The 22,530-nt window shown below is 37.1% G+C and overlaps 1 protein-coding gene and 1 long non-coding RNA gene across 3 annotated transcripts in view; one reads left to right on the top strand and one right to left on the bottom strand.

Annotated features, from left to right (window-relative positions):
- The window catches only part of LOC110460575 (sodium- and chloride-dependent betaine transporter-like), a 67,496-nt gene extending 50,138 nt beyond the window's left edge, over window positions 1–17,358 (bottom strand). The window contains exon 1 of one of the 2 annotated variants that reach the window (XM_021513555.1): window positions 17,140–17,355. The gene's annotated coding sequence lies outside the window, so the exon portion shown is untranslated. Of the gene's footprint in view, window positions 1–17,139 lie in introns of both variants that reach the window. The other variant, XM_021513556.1, reaches the window with a different exon arrangement.
- A 2,155-nt stretch (window positions 17,359–19,513) lies between these two features.
- Window positions 19,514–20,221, top strand: LOC110460571. The gene is made up of 3 exons (XR_002464029.1): window positions 19,514–19,606; window positions 19,859–19,934; window positions 20,183–20,221. It is a non-coding gene; the product is annotated as an uncharacterized LOC110460571 (long non-coding RNA).
- Window positions 20,222–22,530: the final 2,309 nt, after the last annotated feature.

A 22,530-nucleotide genomic window follows, 5' to 3' on the forward strand; every position in this document is an offset into this window, starting at 1 on the left:
GAAACAAAATAAAAACAAACCAAACGAATCCCTGCGGCTTTTTTGAAAGGTGGGTGTGTTATCCACTGCGCCAACCGACCACCATTAGAAAGGAGATGTGTGTATCACTGTACCAAACTAAGAGTTTGAATAGATTGGAAACCTGATAAGCCAACACCCTTTCAAGCTGTTAATAGGTTTAAAGAAAGTGAGAAAAGGATCGTGCTAAGAAAGTGTTGAAATGTATTGTAGAAATCTATTGCCAAGAGAGCTAAACTTTTGTATAGAAGTTCATTGCAGCTGGTGTCCCTATTCACTTAAAATGCCATTATTAGTTTTCATGTCGTTTATCTTTCAGATAAAATGTATGTAAGACGTTTTTAGATGAAGAATGAGCGCTTGGCCGACTAACAATAATCTTTATTTATCAACTACAAACAAAAGAGTGAGGAGGTAAGTAATTGTTGCTTTAGTTCAGTTAGGCGACGAATGAGCGTTTGACGGATTTTTTTATTAACATTAGTTGATAATTTTAAGAACAGGTTGGGAAAGTGTTACCATATCTTGCCGCAGTAAAATGTGTATTTGTGTCAGACCGTTTCCTCGTATTGATGACGTCACTGCATAGTTGGAGGGGGGGGGGGGGAAACAAGAAAATACCGAAGTGTCAACAAAACCATACTTCGAACACACAATCGATAAATTAAGGTCGCAATATGCTAACAGAAATATGTATAAAGATACCATTTAAACAATACAGGGATAATAAGACCAAGTGTTCCGGAAGGTGAAGAGTCCTCTGTTTCATCGGCGACACACGACATGTAAACATGTGGTAAATCCAAATGACGTCACGTCCTCACACTGACAACTCGGGTAGTGACAACAAAACCACAAGGTATACTAATGAACATGATTTAAAACATCAACCTTCATATCACACAAAGAAACAGCATATTATCCAATAAGATTATGACGGCGACCATAATATTTGTAAATAGTCCTCATCAATCCACATCTTTGGAAACCCGGTGTTGTAAGTTTGTCCATCAGCAGTCCACATTTATCACGAAAGTCATGACATTCGGAGCAAGCCCTCAAATATAATCCGGGCATTTCTATTAACAAAAGCCCCTGATCATCCGGGCATTTCTATTGCAATATAGCCTCAATGATACTACCACTTTTATTTAAATAGAACCGCGTTTACCCAGATTATATGCCGGCTGTTTCAAAACTCCGACAAACAAATGTAGGGAGTTGAGCATGTACAGTAGTAATTCACAATCACCAGTTGGAGATAAAACGTCAATTTAACAGTATTATTCTAAGAGCGATAACAATAGAGGTAGACTTTGACAGAGTTGTTTTTCTTTTTTTCTCTCTGTACACCTTTCACTCATTTATACATTGCACAATTCTACTTAAAGCAAATTCAATGTATTTATACTAAAATAAGTCAGTTATCTATTTGAAATGTAAATGAATAAAATAACACAGATACAAATGTATATACTCGGTAATTAATTAAAAAGGAGTCGACTAGCTATCAAAAGACTCCCAAAAGTCAGAATTAATTAATCTAAATATAGCCCCAAGAATAATTGAAATAGTCGGTAAAATAAACAAAAATCAACAAGTGATACAGTAGAGTTGTTGGTCTTAACTTTCAATTAATCAGCTTCACATTAAGAATACTGTCAAGTATTGCCAAAATAGAGAATCAATTATATAGTAATAATAGAATAGAAAAGGAGTGGCCCAGCTAAAGTCGGTCAAGGATCAACCAAACCAGGGCAGAACAATAACAGAATAAATACAAAGTTTAAGTCAAGGATGTCCAAGTGGTGGTGTGATCGTGGCACAATAAGCCACGTGCTGTTTTATTGCAATATTGAAATGAAAAAGTTATAGATAGGACCGTGTCAAATAAAGAAATGTCTCTAAAACAGCATGAAAAAGATAAACGACTATCCAATAAAATATCGTGTTGCTACATATTTTCTAAAAGACATCAAACTACAGGAAAATGTACAAAGGAGGGCAACTCGTTTAATTCCCAGTCTAGCAAACAAACCCTACTCAGAGAGACTGCGCCATCTAGGATTACCTACTTTCGAGTACAGAAGACATCGAGCTGACCTGATTCAAACATACAAGATCCTAGAGAGAACAGCCAGTGTAGATCACAGCAAAATGTTCACAAAACCCCATGATTTCAAAACAAGAGGGAACAACAAGAAGCTGTTCAAAAAGATAACCAACAGACAAGTAAGCAGTAACAGCTACAGCAACAGGGCTGTGGAGTCCTGGAATAGTCTGTCAAACCATTTGGTAAACGCCCCTAAAGTAAATAGTTTTTAACAGAGACTCAACAAGTTCTGATCTGATCATCCCTGTAATTTCAATGCCTCCTGCTATTAGCAAGATCCTGTCCGACCATTTAATATTTTATCTCAACTTTTAACTTTTAAGATTTCTGGATTTTAATTCCTCTATATCAATACGCACCGGAAGTCAAGTATTAGTATAGGAACATGAAAATGCGCCGCAAGATGCTACCATATAGGTTGCTGATACAAAAAGGATCCCTTTGTGCCATTCATGCCTTAATGATTCTGGCGCATAAAAACCTTTTCTTCGATTGCTATCACTTATATAGATGTGTAACAAATGTTACACGTCTTAAAAACAACATCGTGTCAGTCTGTAAAACGGGACATTAAACAGGGGTCCAGGTGAAGTAAGGCACGGCTAGTAAGTTAAGAACCGCTCTGCTGGTTTTCGAAAAGGAGACGGCCAGCTTCTGTATATATTCGCCACATAGTCTATATGGCAACGCATGAATAATGTAGGCTTTTATGTGTCACAAAGAATTCCATGGATCGAGTAAAAGAGAACAGAAATAAAAAAAAAAGTTATAATTGTGACGTGAATATAGAGAGGGATTGTTGGTATGATAATAATAATTCGAGGTACTTATATACCGCTTTATCACAACCTAGTTCGTAGGTCGTCTCAAAGCGGTTCACAAATTATCACCTTGTCGTACACTCTGCGTTCATCTATCAGAAGCCGTCACGGCCATGTTTGGTGACTGATCGGGACATGAAACGCGTTAAGTGCCTATCAATGCTCATGTGAAGTTTCATTAGTATCCGTAATGAAATCTTTGAGGAAGCATTGGGAAACGTGTCAGTGGAGCGCTGAGCACCATCAGTCAAAACATCAATCACGTAGACTCAAAATGACTCAAAAATATGTCACACTTGAGGCGGAACTGGGTAGATTGAGTATTTCCTTTGATAATAAAGCTAGCTTACTTGATGACAAAATAGAGCTGCTGGAACAATATGGTAGACGGAATACACTTCGTTTTCACAATGTGTCCTTAAACGCGGATGAGAAGAGGTTCACCGACCCAAAAATCATAGACATATGTCGATCCAAGCTCGAAGTGAACATTGGGAAAGCCGATATATACAGATCACATGTTACTGGACGTGAAAACCATGATGATAAATACCAGCTTATATGCAGATTCCGCAGCTGGAACGTTAAAAATGAAGTTTTCAGAAAAAACAGAATCTTAAGCACGACCGGGAAAAACGCTTTCTTACTGAAGACCTCACAAAGACCCGTAAGTCAATGGTCAAGCTACTAGGAAGGGCCAAATGGAGTAAAACCATCGACACCTACTGGACCACAGACGGACGAATCTTTGTAAAGACCTCACCAACCGCCGACAAAGTTCTGATTAAAAACCTTTCTCATCTGTTGCAAGTGATCCCATCCCTCGTTACTGAGGATGCTGCGATATCTGACAGTCACTGAGTTACATGTACTCTACCAGTGTAGCAAGTCATGCAGGCACGTGTAGCTTGTGTCTTGAAACCAAGATTAATGACAAAATGTAAAAACAAAAAAATCTAATTGTCAGTTGCATAAGAAGTTTTCATGATTGTCTACATTTTGTTTAGTTTCGCTTAACAAAGTAAAGATCAAGCAACTTCTGTTTTTACACAATTGGAATAAATGTATATGTACATGTACTAGTCAGAACAAACAACAATAGCATGCATAATCACCAACATCAAAGTGTATATTTTTCCACCATGTATAACCCTCACCACCCAATCATGTGTGTTGAAAAGAGAGATAATATATCTCCTGATTTATTTTCAATTTGGCTTGATAATTTAATCACTGTAAACGTTAACGTGCAATAACGAGTATAATGAAAAACAGTAATGAATACATATGCATAATGCATAAATAGATTTACTAAACATACGTATACACATGTACATATTCTATGTATGCGAATAAGAATAACTGGTGAATCTGAGTGTTCCAGCTTTTGTGAGTCAACTCCGGTCAACGAACATGATTCTGTTGTACAGTATCAACATGGAGGAAGTCGATAAGTAAAATGTTTTAAATTTTAGAAGTTGTGTGTACATAACAAGTAAAAAAACATTCTCGGGGCACTCGGTATACGAGTGTATGAGAATGGAAAGACCTCATGAATGACTACGATGTACACGCAAGGCACTTCGCTGTTTTTATATAATACTAACGGGGGAAAATACATTCTCATGACACTCGGTAAACGATTGTATGAGATTGGAAAAGAAACCTAATGAATGACTACAAAGTACACACAGTACACTTGACTATATTGTCTCCAAAAATATACTGTAAACATATATACTAACTTTGTGGTGTATATTGGTGTACCTGAATAAGGGTTATAAATATCCTAGCTAAATGTAAGTACACCAGTGAAGTATTTAGACATTTGCATGGTTATATAATATAATTTCATGTGTAAATGAGGTATAAATGTATGTATATAAAGATTTATAGAAATATATGGATATACATGTAAATATGTTGTATATGAATGTATACGATATATAAAACAATAATCATGAATAGTAACTAGTAAAATGTTTTAGGAGTTGTGTGTACATAATTAGTTATATTATGGAAAAAATACATTCCTGAGGCACTCGGTGTACCAGTGTTTGAGAATGGAAATAACTTAAAAATTACGGCAATGTACATTACTATTTTATCCAAAAAAGTACTGCAAACATATATAATACTGATCTAAGAGACCCTGATAATCAAATAAATTAAGATGAATGACTGAGTTGTCAAGATTCCCTTGCATAATTGTAGCACTCCAACACAGAGAAGCTAAAATTGACCATTTCAGCGCATTTTTTTGTGTATTAAATGTAATATACAATGTTTACACTTCTCTTTGCGTAATGGCTGTATATTGTAGATAATACTTGTATATTAGTATCTAGTTATAATGTATATAAGATAAACAATGTGTATAATATATATATATAGGAATACATATGTTTTATATGTATGTGTGTAAAAAAGAATACCAGTAAAATAATGGAGAAATTGTGACAATCTGTATGTTTGCATGTAGAACACACAAACGAGTATAGCTGTGTGTGAGAATATGTGGGTATGATTGTATATATTGGGTATGATTGCATATATTGGGTATGATTGTATATATTGGGTATGATTGTATATATTGGGTGAGTAGGATTGTATATATTATGGGTATGATTGTATATATGTATGATTGTATATATTGGGTATGATTGTATATATTGGGTATAATTGTATATATTATGGGTATGATTGTAGATATGTATGATTGTATATATTGGGTATGATTGTATATATTGGGTATGATTATATATATTGGGTAGGATTGTGTATATTATGGGTATGATTGTATATAAGTATGATTGTATATATTGGGTATGATTGTATATATTGGGTATGATTTTATATATTGGGTATGATTATATATATTGGGTAGGATTGTGTATATTATGGGAATGATTGTATATAAGTATGATTGTATATATTGGGTATGATTGTATATTATGGGTATGATTCTATATATGTATGATTGTATATATTGGGTATGATGGTATATATTATGGGTATGATTGTATATATGTATGATTGTATATATTGGGTAGGATTGTATATATGTATGATTGTATATATTGGGTAGGATTGTATATATGTATGATTGTATATATTGGGTAAGATTGTATATATTGGGTATGATTGTATATATTGAGTATGATTTATATATTGGGTATGATTGTATATATTGGGTATGACTGTATATATGTATGATTGTATATATTGGGTATGATTTTATATATTGGGTATGATTATATATATTGGGTAGGATTGTGTATATTATGGGAATGATTGTATATAAGTATGATTGTATATATTGGGTATGATTGTATATATTGGGTATAATTGTATATATTGGGTATGATTGTATACATGAATGATTGTATATATTGGGTATGATTGTATATATTGGGTATGATAGTATATATTGGGTATGATTGTATATGTTATGGGTATGATTGTATATATGTATGATTGTATATATTGGGTATGATTGTATATGTTATGGGTATGATTGTATATATTGAGTATGATTGTACATATTGGGTATGATTGTATATATTGGGTATGATTGTATATATTGTGTATGATTTATATATTGGGTATGATTGTATATATCGGGTATGATTGTATATATTGGGTATGTGATTGTATATATTGGGTATGATTGTATTTATTGGGTATGATTGTATGTATTGGGTATGATTGTATATATTGGGTAGGATTGTATATATGTATGATTGTATATATTGGGAATGATTGTATATATTGTGGGTATGACTGTATATATTGTGGGTACGATTGTATATATTGTGGGTATGATTGGATATATTGTGGGTACGATTGTATATATTGTGGGTATGATTGATTGTATATATGTATGATTGTATATATTGTGGGTACGATTGTATATATTGTGGGTATGATTGATTGTATATATGTATGATTGTATATATTGTGGGTACGATTGTATATATGTATGATTGTATATATTGTGGGTACGATTGTATATATGAATGATTGTATATATTGGGTAAGATTGTATATATTGGGTATGATTGTGTATATTGGGTATGATTGTATATATTTGATTGTATATATGTATGATTGTATATATTGTGGGTACGATTGTATATATGAATGATTGTATATATTGGGTAAGATTGTATATATTGGGTATGATTGTGTATATTGGGTATGATTGTATATATGTATGATTGTATATATTGTGGGTATATATATTATGGGTATGATTGTATATATTGGGTAGGATTGTATATATTATGGGTATGATTGTATATATTGGGTAGGATTGTATATATGTATGATTGTATATATTGGGTAGGATTGTATATATTATGGGTATGATTGTATATAAGTATGATTGTATATATTGGGTATGAATGTATATATGGATTGTATATATTGGGTATGATTGTGTATATTGGGTATGATTGTATATATTTGATTGTATATATGTATGATTGTATATATTGGGTATTATTGTATATATTGGGTATGATTGTATACGTTATGGGTATGATTGTATATATTGACTATGATTGTACATATTGGGTATGATTATTGTATATTATGGGTATGATTGTATATAAGTATGATTGTATATATTGGGTATGAATGTATATATGGATTGTATATATTGGGTATGATTGTATTGTATATATTGGGTATGATTGTATTGTATATATTGGGTATGATTGTATACATTGGGTATAATTGTATATATTGGGTATGATTGTATATGTTATGGGTATGATTGTATACATGAATGATTGTATATATTGGGTATGATTATATATATTATGGGTATGATTGTATATATTATGGGTATGATTGTATATATGTATGATTGTACATATTGGGTATGAGTGTATATATTGGGTATGATTGTATATATGTATGATTGTATATATTGTGGGTACGATTGTATATATGTATGATTGTATATATTGTGGGTATGATTGTATGCATGTATGATTGTATATATTATGGGTATGATTGTATACATTGCGGGTATGATTGTATATATAATGTAAATTTCTCTACAAATGTAAACCTAATTAAGCATGATTTTCACATTATAGACATTAGTATCATGAATAATAATATATATTATATTTTATATGTTCAATTGCTTAATTGATTATGAGGTTTTACTTATGTGCTGTGCTGACCTGCAATGTGTTCCTACTGTTCCTTGTATGTTTGTCCAGACATACACCTATTGATACAAGTTTTAGCCGATTAAATGCACTCCCATGGAACGTCACCCTATAGCGTCAAATTTGTTTAATAGTCACTTTGATAAATACTGCCACATTAAGGTACTGCGTACTCGATATGCGTCAGTGCGTTTAGTATCTCAGCATTGAGTGGTATGCTCGTCACGGGTAAATAAGGTCCTGTCACATAGGGCCAAACAAAATAAAGTAAACGACACCTACGCCTATGATGAAAGCGGATCTGTTTTGGTAACTACCAAATCTAAGTTACTTTCTGAGGTAGAGGGGTTTTATTCAGAGAATGGTCAGGTACCACCAGATATAGGGAAAACAAAGGGAGAGGAAAAAGGAGGTAATAGCCGGGGACATAAGGGCAGAAGTAAGGGAGGCAGGGTCATTGGTGACAGGGCACATGAGGAGATACAGGACACTAGAACAGTGCAGATAAAGCCCATGACACTGTCATGTTTATATGCCAAAGCAAAGATTGATGGAGCAGATTATCTACTGCTGGTTGACTCGGGTTCCTCCGTCTCAATAATTTCTCACAGGCTATTTGAACGGTTAGGCCTAGATGATAAAAGTTTAACAAGAGCAAGACTCGTCCTACTGGCAGCAAACGGGGAAAATCTGGGAATCAAGGGAGAAGTTAAATTGGATATCACACTCAACACTAAAAAGTGTCACCATAGGTTTGTGGTAGTTGACATCAGGGGAACTACAGGGTTGTTAGGAACAGATTTCCTCGAGCATTATAGGGGTATACTACATGTAGCCAAGAAAAAGTTATAGACCAGTAGGGGACAGGTGGCACTAATGAAACTTGATGATGACTAGGGGTGTGCCTGTATTAGAGTAAAAGAAATTGTTAGGATACCCCCGGAATCAGAGATGGTCATAGAAGCCAGGTTAGAAGGGGAAACGGACAGTGACCTGGCATGCATTTTACCGAGGAAATTCAGTAAGGAACGCCAACTATTGGTGGCCCATAGCCTGTTGGATACTAATAGGGGTAGGGTTCGTATATCATTAGTCAATATGGGAAAGGAATCTGTGCGGATTCTACAGCATACTCAGATAGGTAGGGTGGAGGCGGTACAGCAGGTTCATGAACAAGAAATAGCAGACGAGTACCTTTAGGGAATAGAACAGACCGCGCAATGTGTCCGGGTACGAAGCTTTTTGGGCTTAATATGTTACTACAGGAAATTTGTAGATAATTTTGCACAGATCGCAAATCCACTGGTGAAGCTGCTGAAGAAGGGCAACAGATTTCGTTGGGACTCCAGTTGTGAGGAAGCATTCAGCAAGCTTAAGGAGAGCCTACTGACAGCTCCAGTACTGGCTTTTCCTACCAGGAATGACAGGTTTATCCTAGATACAGACGCAAGCGCTTCAGGGATTGGGGCTGTATTGTCACAACTTGGATGGTAAAGAAAGAGTGATCTGCTATGCAGCTAAAACCCTCAACGGGGCACAGCGGAATTACTGTACGACGAGGAGAGAATTACTTGCAGTGGGTACCTTCGTCCGGCATTTCAAATATTACCTGACTGGGAGCAAATTTACCATCAGGACAGACCATGCCCCTTTGGTCTGGCTCCAGAATTTCAAGGAACCCGATGGCATACTAGCACGCTGGATCAGTATACTGGAAACCTTTGATTTTGAGATCACTTGCAGATTTGGTACTCAACATCGCAATGCCGATGCAATGTCGAGGCAGATTGTCAGAAAACGTAAAAGAGTGGATTACCTAGACTGCTATGGTGAAGAAGAAATATTCAAACCGGAAGTAGAAGCCAAACCGGAAGTCGAATCCAAACCGGAAGTGGTACCAAAACTGGAGCAACACCTGAGCAAAGGTTAGCACAAAAGTTTGGAGTGATACAAATAACAGGGATTGCACTGGATCAGGAAACAAGTAAACCGGAAGTGGGATGTGAACCGGAAGTTACCTGCAAAACAACCAGTATACATCCAGTCTTGTGGCATCAACAAGGAAACCCGCTAGGAAGATACAGGTGCAAACTGGTTGGGAACTTGGACTCAAACTCAGTAGCAGCTCAGCAAAGCCTAACGCAAAAACCATAAATAAATTTAGCAATGAGGTTGAGACCTAGTACGCCATGCGAGATTCATTGGAAATGATAGACGATTTGCTGTACAGAAAAAAGCCGTTAACTTGAATCACCGGATAAACAGCTAATAGCCCCTCTGGAGATACGCAAACATATCTTTGAAGAATTACACATAAGAACAACCGCCGGACACTTCGGAAGAGATAGGTCATTAGCAGCCATAAGGAAAAGATTTTAACGGGAGAGATGTCTGAGGATATTGCCAGATGGTGTAAACAATGCGACTTATGCGCAAAAGGTAAACCAGGACCTGGATCAGACAAATCAGCCCTTAAACAGTTTCGTCCCACTAGACCTATGCAGTATATGGCTGTGGACATCTTTGGTGGTCTACCAGTATCCAACAGTGGAAATGCATACATCATAGTGGTGGGGGATTACTTCACCAAATGGAAGGAAGCCTTCGCTGTGCCAAGCCATACTGCACTTACTGTGGCTGATAAGCTGGTGACTGAGATGTTCTGTCGATTCGGTTGTCCATAATTCATACACTCGGACAAGGGAGCAGAATTTGAGTCAGAACTATTCCAGGCGGTTTGTAGGAAGAGAACCCCTGTCCGGTAGCATACGTTGAATGGATGCAGCATGCCATGAACACAGAATTTGAGACCGCAAATAAAAACTTAGGCATATCTGCTAAAAAGACAAAAGAAATAGTATGACATAGGCACAAAAGACAAACAACTTGAAATAGGGGCTTGGGTATGGAGGTGGTATCCTCCAGCAGCTGGACAAAAACTAGAATTAGGGTGGACAGGACCTTTCTTCGTGATAGCTAGGCTGTCAGATGTAACGTGTACTGTTCAGAGGGATCCAAGGGATAAGCTAATAAATATCCATATCGATCAGCTGAAACCCTATTTAGGTAGTAATCCTCCACAAAATTGGTTCAGGGACTCAGTGCATGCGTCTGGGGGGAGGCAGTCAATGACATTGGGGTTGGAAGACTCAGCACATGAGTCTCAAGGTGGAAGGGGTGGACATCAAACAGCTAGGGTACCAGTTGATAGTAAAAGGGCTGGGCACTCAGCGAGGGGTAGAAAATGGTCAGACCGAACAGAGAAGAACAAGGGGTTGTAGGGTAGTGAAACCACCTCAGGTTTATTCACCATAAGCAGGGGGACGCTGTCTTGTGTGGCTAGGGTTATAAATACAAATCAGGAACATAATACATCTGGATTGGTGACCTACCTGTGGTCGCAATAGTTTTTCTCTCCCCTGGATAATGTATATAGGGTACACTGTAAATAACCATGTGTAAATATGTTCAGGGAAATTACCTTGGGAAAAGGTAATGCCCGCCTGTTGTAGCTATAAAAGACTTTTTTTTTAATTCACATTAAATATAGAGTAGAATAAATAGGTAAAGCGGATAATCGGGGACCCTTTGACCAGCCGAGGAACATATGATAGAGAAAGGGGTATTCCCTGCTTTTATAGATGGAAGCTTTACTCTATGACGGGGGCGAAGTGCAGGAATTCCTGCGTGGGGAGCAGGAGGGAAGAGAGCCCTGGAGGGTGGAGGGCATGCCGTGCCCAGTCCTAGCCTGCCACGGCCTGGGAAGATTCCTAAGACAGCAACGCCTAATGGATCATTGGGTAAGGTTCACGAAAGAATGATCACGCTGCAGGAGTGCACTTGGTGTCGGCGGCAATTTAGCTGTCGCATCAACTGCAGGGCCCATATCCGGCAGGTACACTCTAACAATGTACTGGACGCATTCATCATGAAGAAGGCCAAGGTCAACACTAACTTCCGGGATCCAGGAGCTAGGATACCACCCCTGCCGCCAACCAGGATGGAAGAGGTGACAGAGACGGAAAGCGAGACGGGAGTGGAAGGGGAACCCGGCAGTTCAAGTCGGAGGCGTCTCCCGGGGTGTGAACAGGCTGCCCGGCTTAGGCATGGCATGGGCCGGATGGTCTGGTTTCCCCCGCGGGATATCTCTGCCATGAACTGCCGTGATGAGCGAGTGGGTATAGAGGAAATCGGAGGGAAGATTCGGGGCTATCGTCGGATGCGGGGCACTGTGACCCGCATCCCATACGAGGCGCCGGTCCTCGACTATGAGAGGCATTTGCATGTGTGAGTGAAAGTGTGGGAGCGTGGGGTGTGTATCAGGAAGGGTCCGCGTGCGACAGACTGATCAAGAGAGAGGGTGACCGGTCATGCTTGGGGGTGGACAGCGCCTGATATGGACGGATGCCGCGATCTGGAGGGTGGCAAGTAGATTTAGGCCATCCTCAGGTGCGTTTGGTTTTACCTCACATTTCCAAGCTTTTACACTATTCTATAATCATTATAAGTCAAATTAACATTAAATTCCATATATTTAGTACAACTTCCTGCACTCTGACGGTACTTATAGGCATTAGCTATGGTTCGGACATTGGTTGTTTTAGTTCAAGGTAACAGCAAGTAAGGGGAAAGGGGCTAGACATTAGATAAACACCTTATTTCATAGGTTTACGGGCTCAAGGGAGACTTGTTACGTTTGGGTAATTATATTTTTTGATATTACATTTATTGTTATTGTTATTTATAAATATCGTTTTTCTGGGTACATGGCCTAACAACTCAGACCGGGGTCTTTTATAAGTATTTACAGTTTTGATAGGACGGGTTACCTCCCCTTTTTGTTAGCCGTTTTCTTTATAGCCTTGTTTATCATCCCTTTATTTCTATTGTTTTATATGTTCACTCAGGTGTATTTCTAGTCTTGGTTCATTTAGTTAGTTTACCATGTATTTGTTATTGTTAAGTTTATTTTGTTATTCAGTCTATAATTTCATAGATTAATTCCCTCCAGGTGGTTAACTATTAAGTTTGGAAATGTTTATTTATGTTGTCCATTCTTCCCAATTTACCCCAAAGTCCTTACTCTTATTTTGTTATATAATTATACTTTTGTTTGTAAAAATAAATTGTTGGCTCTGTTTCAATCTTCTGGTTGTACTTTCCAACGTGTCCCGCCGGCATTACAAAAGAACATGGCAGTGGAGAGTAATGAGGAATGGGAGTAAAAATATATAACATCAGAAAAACACAACGCGAGGTACAATACCACCATATATGGAAGCACCACCCATTCGCCAGGCCTCCCCTCCTGCTACATTAGTACTCACTCAGACCAGGGACGTATAGTGAATATACTGTCCCTGCTCAGACATGTAAATTATCTGCATTGTAGGGTAGGTAAAATGATTGTCCAGGTGAACATTTTTTACTCAATTTTTCTGTTTTGTTCGAGTTGGGAAGCATGCAGTAAGCCTGAGCGAACTTTACGTGTGTGCGCGTGGTGTTCACGGTCGACCGCCTCTTTATACATGCTGTATTAATGTTTGAAGATGATGGGTAATTATTTAGTTCAGTCTCACTCCACTCGGCTACTTAAAAAATTCACACCAACACAAATGTACTATTTGCCGCTAGCTCGCCGAATGGGCGTTTAAGGTAATAGGATTGTGTCACCATTTCTCAGGAGAATTTATTCAAATTTTGTAGTTATATTGCTTTGAAGTAAAGAAAATGTTCTGCCACAAACAAAAAAAAGGTTGTCAGGATTTTAAGGATTTTAAATGGGAATTTATGTAAAAAGGATTGAATTTTGAAAAAAGACTTGAAACTCACATTTTATTTGCAAAAAAAATGTCAATAAAAATGATACTAACATAGATTAGTATTGCATTAATGTATATTTATTTCATAAATGCTGAAATTGTGTAAAATTAATCATCTATAAACGATTAAAAATTGACATTTTATCTTTCTTGGAAAACTTCACAGTAGTGAAATAGGTAGCCGGTTTCCTGAAGTACAGAAAAGTGGACACATGTGACTCATTGATAAAAAAAAACTGAATTAATGCCTGGATTGCTTTGCAATACTTTAATATTGAAAGGACACACTGTTCTTTCAATAATGAGCATACAATATTCATCAGTTTAATATTAAACATTAGAATATGCGGAAATTGTGATACTGTCTCCCTACATTGGATTTTCAACTAGGAATGTACTTCCTACTTCCGTTTAGCAATACACTCCTTTGACCTAAAGGTAATAGGATTGTGTCACCATTTCTCAGTAGAATTTCTTCAAATTTTGTCGTTATATTGCTTTAAAGTAAAGAAAATTTTCTGCCACAAAAAAAAAAAAAGTTGTCAGAATTTTAAGGATTTTAAATGGAAATTTATGTAAAAAGGAGTGAATTTTGAAAAAAAAATGAAAGACACAATATTTTCACAAAATAATGTCAATAAAAATGATACTGACATATATCAGTATTGCATTAATGTATATCAATTTAATAAATGCTGAAATTGTGTAAAATTAATTCTCTATACACGATATAAAAATTGACATTTTATAATAAAACCATATACACATAGTAATTGCAGGTAAGAGTTATCGTTCTTGAAAAACTTCACAGTAGTGAAATAGGTAGCCGGTTTCCTGAAGTACAAAAAAATGGACACATGTGACTCATTGATAACAAAACCCCTGAATCAATGCCTGGATTGCTTTGAACTACTTTAATATTGAGAGACCCCACTGTTCTGTCAATAATAAACATACAATATTCATCAATTTAATATTAAACATTAGAATTTGCGGAAATTGTGACGCTGTCTCCCTACATTGGTTATTCAACTAGGGATGTACTTCCTGTTTCCGTTTATCAATACACTCCAATGACCTTAATCAATATACAACGTTATATACCACTACATATATACATTTCAAAAAACGTTTCAAAAACATGAGATTGACGACTAAAATGTACCCATGATAATGCGGGCTAAACAATGCTCCATGTGTACGGCAAAAAGTGTACATCTCCAAGTCTGCCTGCGAAAAAATTCGTTATAAACCCCCGGTCAGCGAAATCAACCTGCACGCCCAGGAAAAACCTGGAGATAGTCCCCGGAAACCTGTATCCAAAAGCGGGAATAACTATTACTTCTTAATTATAATTATGCGGATCAGAGAATTAAACTCTACCGCGAATTAAATGATTTCATTCCACTTAACTTGCAGCTTCTACTATACTCCCATTGTATATAAATTACAATAAAATGTTTTTAAAACAAAATCAATCACGTGCGCATCGGGGCTACAGGAGGTCACTGTTAGTGGGATGATTCTCATTGCTAAGAAGGGATGTTTGAAAGCAAGCCAGTAAGATATATCACAATCAAGTACAATGTATTAGACTAGCACCTGCATGGGCGACCTCATTGACTAAGTTGACATATGTAAAACGGAATCTCAAATAAGTTCAGTTAAGGATCCCCGTCCCAGCCAGAGCAAAACACTAAAGAATTCCACTGTCGTTTTTCAGTGTTAGAATCCCCTGCCCCTGATTACCATTTCGACAATGTTGTTATCTTCCCTTAAATACATTTCGTTTGAATAACGTTTCGACTACAGAGTTGTGTCCCTTGCGTTGAAAATCTCCAATCGCGAAAGTGTGGGCAAAAAAAGCTGTCGTAACGATGTAAACAACGTCGTGGCAGTGATAGCCGACATGCAAGCCCGACGTACAATCGGCCGTTTTAAATGTAAACTAAACGCATTAACTGACAATAATAACAACAACGATGTCCAATATCAACTGCTAGACCACGACTATGCGACTAAACAAAGTGACACTCGTTTACACATTGAAGAGACGCTGGCTACTGAGGCCCCTACTAAGCTTACTGACAATTTTACTGATTTGCCGACACCGACGTCCGATGAGGATCCCTCCAGTACTAGTGATCACGAATACGCCAATAACTTTTTAACCTGGTCGCAGGGTAGACGAGTGGTTGAACTCGCGATGTTATCTGAATACCTGGACCAGAAAGGTTGTAAGGAATGCGGTACTCGGCTACGGTTGTGCAATACCCGACAGGAAAGACACTTTGGCCTGGGAAGTATTTCACATCACAATAGTCAGGATTATATTTCATATTTGTTATTATATGCCCAATAGGCCTATATTTCAAGTTCATTTTTTTATATTACATACGGCAGTGTTATTTTTACAATGTGATATTTTTATACCACAATATCGTATGTAGTTTTGTTTTTTTAAATCGAAATAATATCCAAAAAAAATCTAAAGACACTCCTGCAAGATATGGGTTATTGTTCAGAAATGATTTGGTTATGCAATAGCAATGCCGTATAAAAAAAACACCAATGCTTCATTTCATTTTTAGGCGGAGGGACGGGGATCCTTAAGGTCATTCCAATATGGCTGCCACACCAAACTGTATATCAAATTCAATAATGCACTCCGTATGCATTAAACAGTCCCGGTCACAAAAAATCCTCCTCCAATATTTCTCAAACATAATTGAGGTACATGCACACTAAATTTCAGAAAAAAGTATTCAATAACTGATGGAAAAAAACTTACTTTTTATATGTTCATTTTTCAAGATGAATAAAAGTCACAATTCAGGAAAAAATCCATTTTAACTTATAAATATCATAAGGTTGGATGTCCATGGAGATGCATTTGTCGAGAAAAATGTAAGAAAATGCTTCAAATATCGAGAATGATGACATGTAGTTTGACAGGCAGCCATATTGGAATGACCTTAAACTACTAGAAATGCAATACAATTTATTGTATATCTATATAATGGGCGATTTGATTAAAAACCTATCCCAATTTTGCAGTGGTACTGCACGTATAATCATAATCAGATGGTTAACGCTGTTTAAAAGGTGTGCGAGTTTTCCGGAATTCTGGATCGGTTGCCGGGTTCATTTTAAACTGTTATGAATGAGGTTTTACTTACGTGCTGTGTTGACCGGCCAAGTATTCCTACTGTTCCTTGTATGTTTGTCCAGACATACAAATATTGATACAAGTTTTAGCCGATTAAATGCACTCTCTGTGGAAAGTCACCATATAGCGTCAAATTTGTTTAATAGTCACTTTGATAAATACTGCCACATTAAGGTACTGCGTACTCGATATGCGTCAGTGCGTTTAGTATCTCAGCATTGAGTGGTATGCTCGTCACGGGTATTTGACTATGATGAGTAAAGGGTTCACACAAATGTGAAACATCAAATATTTATGTCGGGATGTAATACGACTGTCTATTAGTTTTGAGGCAAATCCCAATGTTTCTGTCCCGAATAATGATCGCGGTATACATTCATTTTACCGCAATTCACGAGAATGACATACAAAATAACGTGTTTTATGTATTTATTTTTTGTCTATCACGTATGGTTTGTGTTAGACTTATTCACCTTACCCGTATGGTTTGTGTTAGACTTATCAACCTAACACGTATGGGTTGTGTTTGACTTATCCCCCCTCAAACATATTGCTTGTTATAGACTTTCCCCCTTTCCGCGTATGGTTAATGTTAGACATCCCCTTTACACGTATGCTTTGTGTTTGACTTATCAACTTACACGTACAATAAAAATGTATGATTTTTGTAAGACTTATTCCCCTTTACACGAATGGTTCGTACATGTATGGTTTGTGTTAGACTAATCCGCCTTTACATGCATGATTTGTGTTAGACTCATCCCCCTTTACACGTATGGTTTGTGGTAGACTAATCCCCCTTTACATGCATGGTTTGTGTTAGACTAATCCCCCTTTCCACGTATGGTTTGTGTTAGACTGATCCCCCTTTACACGTATGATTTGTGTTAGACTAATCCCCCTTTCCACGTATGGTTTGTGTTAGACTGATCCCCCTTTACACGTATGATTTTTGTTAGACTAATCCCCCTTTACCCGTATGGTTTGTGTTAGACTAATACCCCTTTACACGTATGGTTTGTTAGACTTATTCCCCCTTAACAGTATGATTTATGTTAGTCGTTGTTCCCCTTTATACGTATGTTTAGTGTGGCAGTGCTGTATTTTATGTTATTTTGTAATAAGAGGTTAATTCAAATTATTAAACTATATAGTATTGTCTAAGTGAGAATTCTTAAGTTGTACGTATGTCTGACGTCCTTAACTATTTTTATATACCGATTCTCGTACTCGTTCAACCGGTTTGTCTGGTCAACGTGTGTCTCAAGTGTTTGTTACCTGTGCTGTTTTGTTATGTAAATGTCTTGTCACGCGATCGCATGTCAGCTCGTGCACTTGTACGTCTTGTATCTGCCCTCCCGCACTGGACAGAGACCGGACCAGACATAGAAACCTATCCCGACATATATGATACCGACTGCGGTGAACAGAACTCTACTTATTTCAGAGTAAGTGTATGAAACATATTAGGTATGGGTTGTGTTTGACTTATCCCCCCTCAAACATATTGCTTGTTCTAGACTTTCCCCCTTTCCGCGTATGGGTAATGTTAGACATCCCCTTTACACGTATGCTTTGTGTTTGCCTTATCAACTTACACGTACAATAAAAATGTATGATTTTTTTAAGACTTATTCCCCTTTACACGAATGGTTCGTACATTTATGGTTTGTGTTAGACTAATACCCCTTTACACGTATGATTTGTGTTAGACTTATTCCCCCCTTTACACGTATGGTTTGTGGTAGACTAATCCCCCTTTACACGTACGATTTGTGTTAGACTAATCCCCCTTTCCACGTATGGTTTGTGTTAGACTAATCACCCTTTACACGTATGATTTGTGTTAGACTTATTCCCCCCTTTACACGTATGGTTTGTGGTAGACTAATCCCCCTTTACACGTATGTTTTGGGTTAGACTAATCCCCCTTTTCACGTATGGTTTGTGTTAGACTGATCCCCCTTTACACGTATGATTTGTGTTAGACTAAACCCCCTTTACACGTATGGTTTGTGTTAGACTAATCCCCCTTTACACGTATGGTTTGTTAGACTTATTCCCCCTTAACAGTATGATTTATGTTAGACGTTGTTCCCCTTTATACGTATGATTTGTGTGGCAGTGCTGTATTTTAGGTTATTTTGTAATAAGAGTTTAATTCAAATTATTAAACTATATAGTATTGTCTAAGTGAGAATGCTTAAGTTGTACGTATGTCTGACGTACTTAACTATTTTTATATACCGATTCTCGTACTCGTTCAACCGGTTTGTCTGGTCAACGTGTGTCTCAAGTGTTTGTGGTAACCTTTGTGATGATAGTGTAGTGTCTTGTCACGCGATCGCATGTCAGCTCGTGCACTTGTACGTCTTGTATCTGCACTCCCGCACTGGACAGAGACCGGACCAGACATAGAAACCTATACCGACATATATGATACCGACTGCGGTGAACAGAACTCTACTTATTTCAGAGTAAGTGTATGAAACATATTAGTATTGAGCTATTTGAAATACTATGTTTTAGAGTAACCTTTATGGAATTAGTATGTTTGCATTTGTTAAAATATTTGAAGAAGTTAAAATATCTTTCTTTGATAAACGTATTTTTGGGTGTGGTTTCCATTATCTTTTTATGGAAACTGTAATTCACTCTAAAGTATTTTAAAAGTAATTTGCTAAACATGTTTATTATATATTAAGTTTTGCTATTTTCCTTTTCAACAGAACCATAGACCTATTATGTAGGCAACGTATATTATACGTAGAGCTATCATCATTAGACCCCTGTCGGAGCGATAGGGTAGGTATTGTTAATATAAGGCACTATTTAATTATCTCGTAATTATCATAGTTCATGTGCAAAATTGGTAAATTCTATAATTTATCATGTACAAGTATTTCAAATGTATTGTATTAAATTCGTAATGTTAATTGCAACCGTTACGGGTATCGTGTATCTTTATGTAAAGCTAATTTTATGTCCATTGTATAATGTAGATTTTTTATGTATTGAAAATGTGCTTATATGTTTTATTTGTGCTATTGTAGGGTCTTTCGACTCCAATAAAACGATTGAATAACTAGGAATTTGCTCCCCCTTTACACGTATGGTTTGTGTTAGATTTATACCCTTTACGCGTATGATTTATGTAAACCTTATCCCCTTCACACGTTTGTTTTCTGTTAGACTTATCACCCTTTACACGTATGATTTGTGTTAGACTTATTCCCATTTTTACGTATGATTTGTGTAAACCTTATCCCTTTTACACGTACGGTTTGTATTAGACTTATCCCCCATTTCACGTACGGTTTGTGCAAGACGTATCCCCCTTTACACGTATGGTTTGTGTAAACCGCATCCCCTTTACAGTAAGGTTTGTGTTAGACTTATCCTTCCTTTCACGTATAGTTTGTGTTATATTTATCCCCTTTACACGTATTGTTTGTGTTAGACTTATTCCCCTTTATACGTATGATTTGTGTTAGACTTATCCTCCCTTACACATATGATTTGTGTAATCTGTATCCCCTTTATACGTATGATTTTTAATAGACTTATCCCCCTTACACGGATGGTTTGTGTTAGACTTATCCTTCCTTTCACGTATGGTTTTTGTTAGACTTATCTCTCTTACATGTAGGGTTAAGAGTTATCCCCCTTACACGTATGATGGAAAGACAAGCGTATCCCAAATATACTCTGGCGAATATACAGCAGCATTTTCTTTTTCGAAGTTTGCAACTACTACAGACTCATGAAAAAATGTTTTGAATTTTCACATCCTACTAAACATATTTTGTTAGTTTTCACGTCCTCGCAAAAACCAATGTCATATAACAGGAGCTTCCCAGAGAGACACCGCCAACATGAAAGTGAATGAAGTGAGAAAGGAAGATATCCTAATTGTTTCAGTGGGTCAGCAAATCAATTTTGATTTCTTCATTTTCCCGCAAGGTAGAAGACACGGAGTGAAACCTCCGATTCTGCAAAGGACCGCACATGAGGCGCCTTTTACGAAATCGTGCATGTTGAATAGAAGACTTGTTTTCCCCGAGCTTGTCCGGAAACTAAACACATATCAACCTGTAAACGAAACTGTAAATAGTTTTCAAACACAATCGAACGTATCCAAGGAAAAGACAAATGACATGAAATCATGCTCAAAAAGACCTTTTTCACAGACGAAAAACAGCTTTTTTCGGGACCTTTAACATGCACCAAACAATTTTGGAAACGTTGACAGGTAGTAAGCATCAGAATGCATATTAAAATTCAAATTCAACCATTACACCTGACGATAGATAACGGCTTTACGAACTACAACCCTTCACTTGCAACCATACTGAACGTAACCTCAGAAACAATCTATCTGCGAAGTGTCTAGTTTAAACTAAAGAAGGGGACGCTCTAGTTTCAAGCACAACGAAGTACTTTCAAACATATTTTTGTTACAAGCACTGACGAAACGCTGATACATAAATACAGTTCAACCCGATGGCACATGTGTAGCAACTGTCTCATGGTTTAGGGGTTGGTACAGTGGCCAAGTGGGTAAGGCGTTTGTCCGTCTACGATCACTAGCTATATTGCCCACCACCATCACTGGGGTCGCCTCCCAGGCTTGAGGTCTTTGTAGCAATCACCAGGTACTCCCGCAGATCATTGGTTTTCTCTGGTTCTCCAGCTTTCCTCTATCCCCTAAAACAGACACGTACTTAAATGACCATATCTGTTAATATGAAATAGGCACTGCCTATAAGCGAGCGCACATAGTTCGGTAACCTTTGTGATGATAGTGTAGATCTCGGGCGCCTGCAGCGCCCCAGCTAAGGGCTTTAAGGTAACAAAACGAACAGAATCCCTCCTTAGGACAAAGGTGCGTCAAATATTCTGACATGAAAAAGAAATAAATGGTGGTTATAAAAAATAGAATCTTAATAAAGAAAACCTGCCAGATATTTCATGTAGGCCTTTTTGTTGTTACTAATTTACTATTATTTCAACACCTTTGTCAATATATCGCCCGATCCCCGGTTTAGCATCAAAATTTGTCAAGACAAAATGACAGAAATAGGATCTACCTAGCCCCCCTCCCCATTTTTTCAGTTCATGGATGTTTGCCTAAATTGCCTAGCCCGATGCCCCGAACTAGTAAAAAATGTCTATGTTCACTATGAATCATGAGTTGGGCTTGTATTTTTTTCTTCAAAATCAACCTGTAAACTATAGTTCACTTATTACTATGTTGTATATCTTGGCCCTGTCCCTTGCATGAGTGCATTCCTGGGTGGTGACAGACCTGGCTGGGGAAAACTTTGGTATTTGTCTATAATAATAACAATAATTTGAGGTTCCTATATACCGCTTTATTACAACCTAGTTCGTAGGTCAT

This window comes from Mizuhopecten yessoensis, unplaced genomic scaffold (assembly GCF_002113885.1).
Source record: "Mizuhopecten yessoensis strain PY_sf001 unplaced genomic scaffold, ASM211388v2 scaffold10439, whole genome shotgun sequence".
Lineage (NCBI taxonomy): Eukaryota > Metazoa > Mollusca > Bivalvia > Pectinida > Pectinidae > Mizuhopecten > Mizuhopecten yessoensis.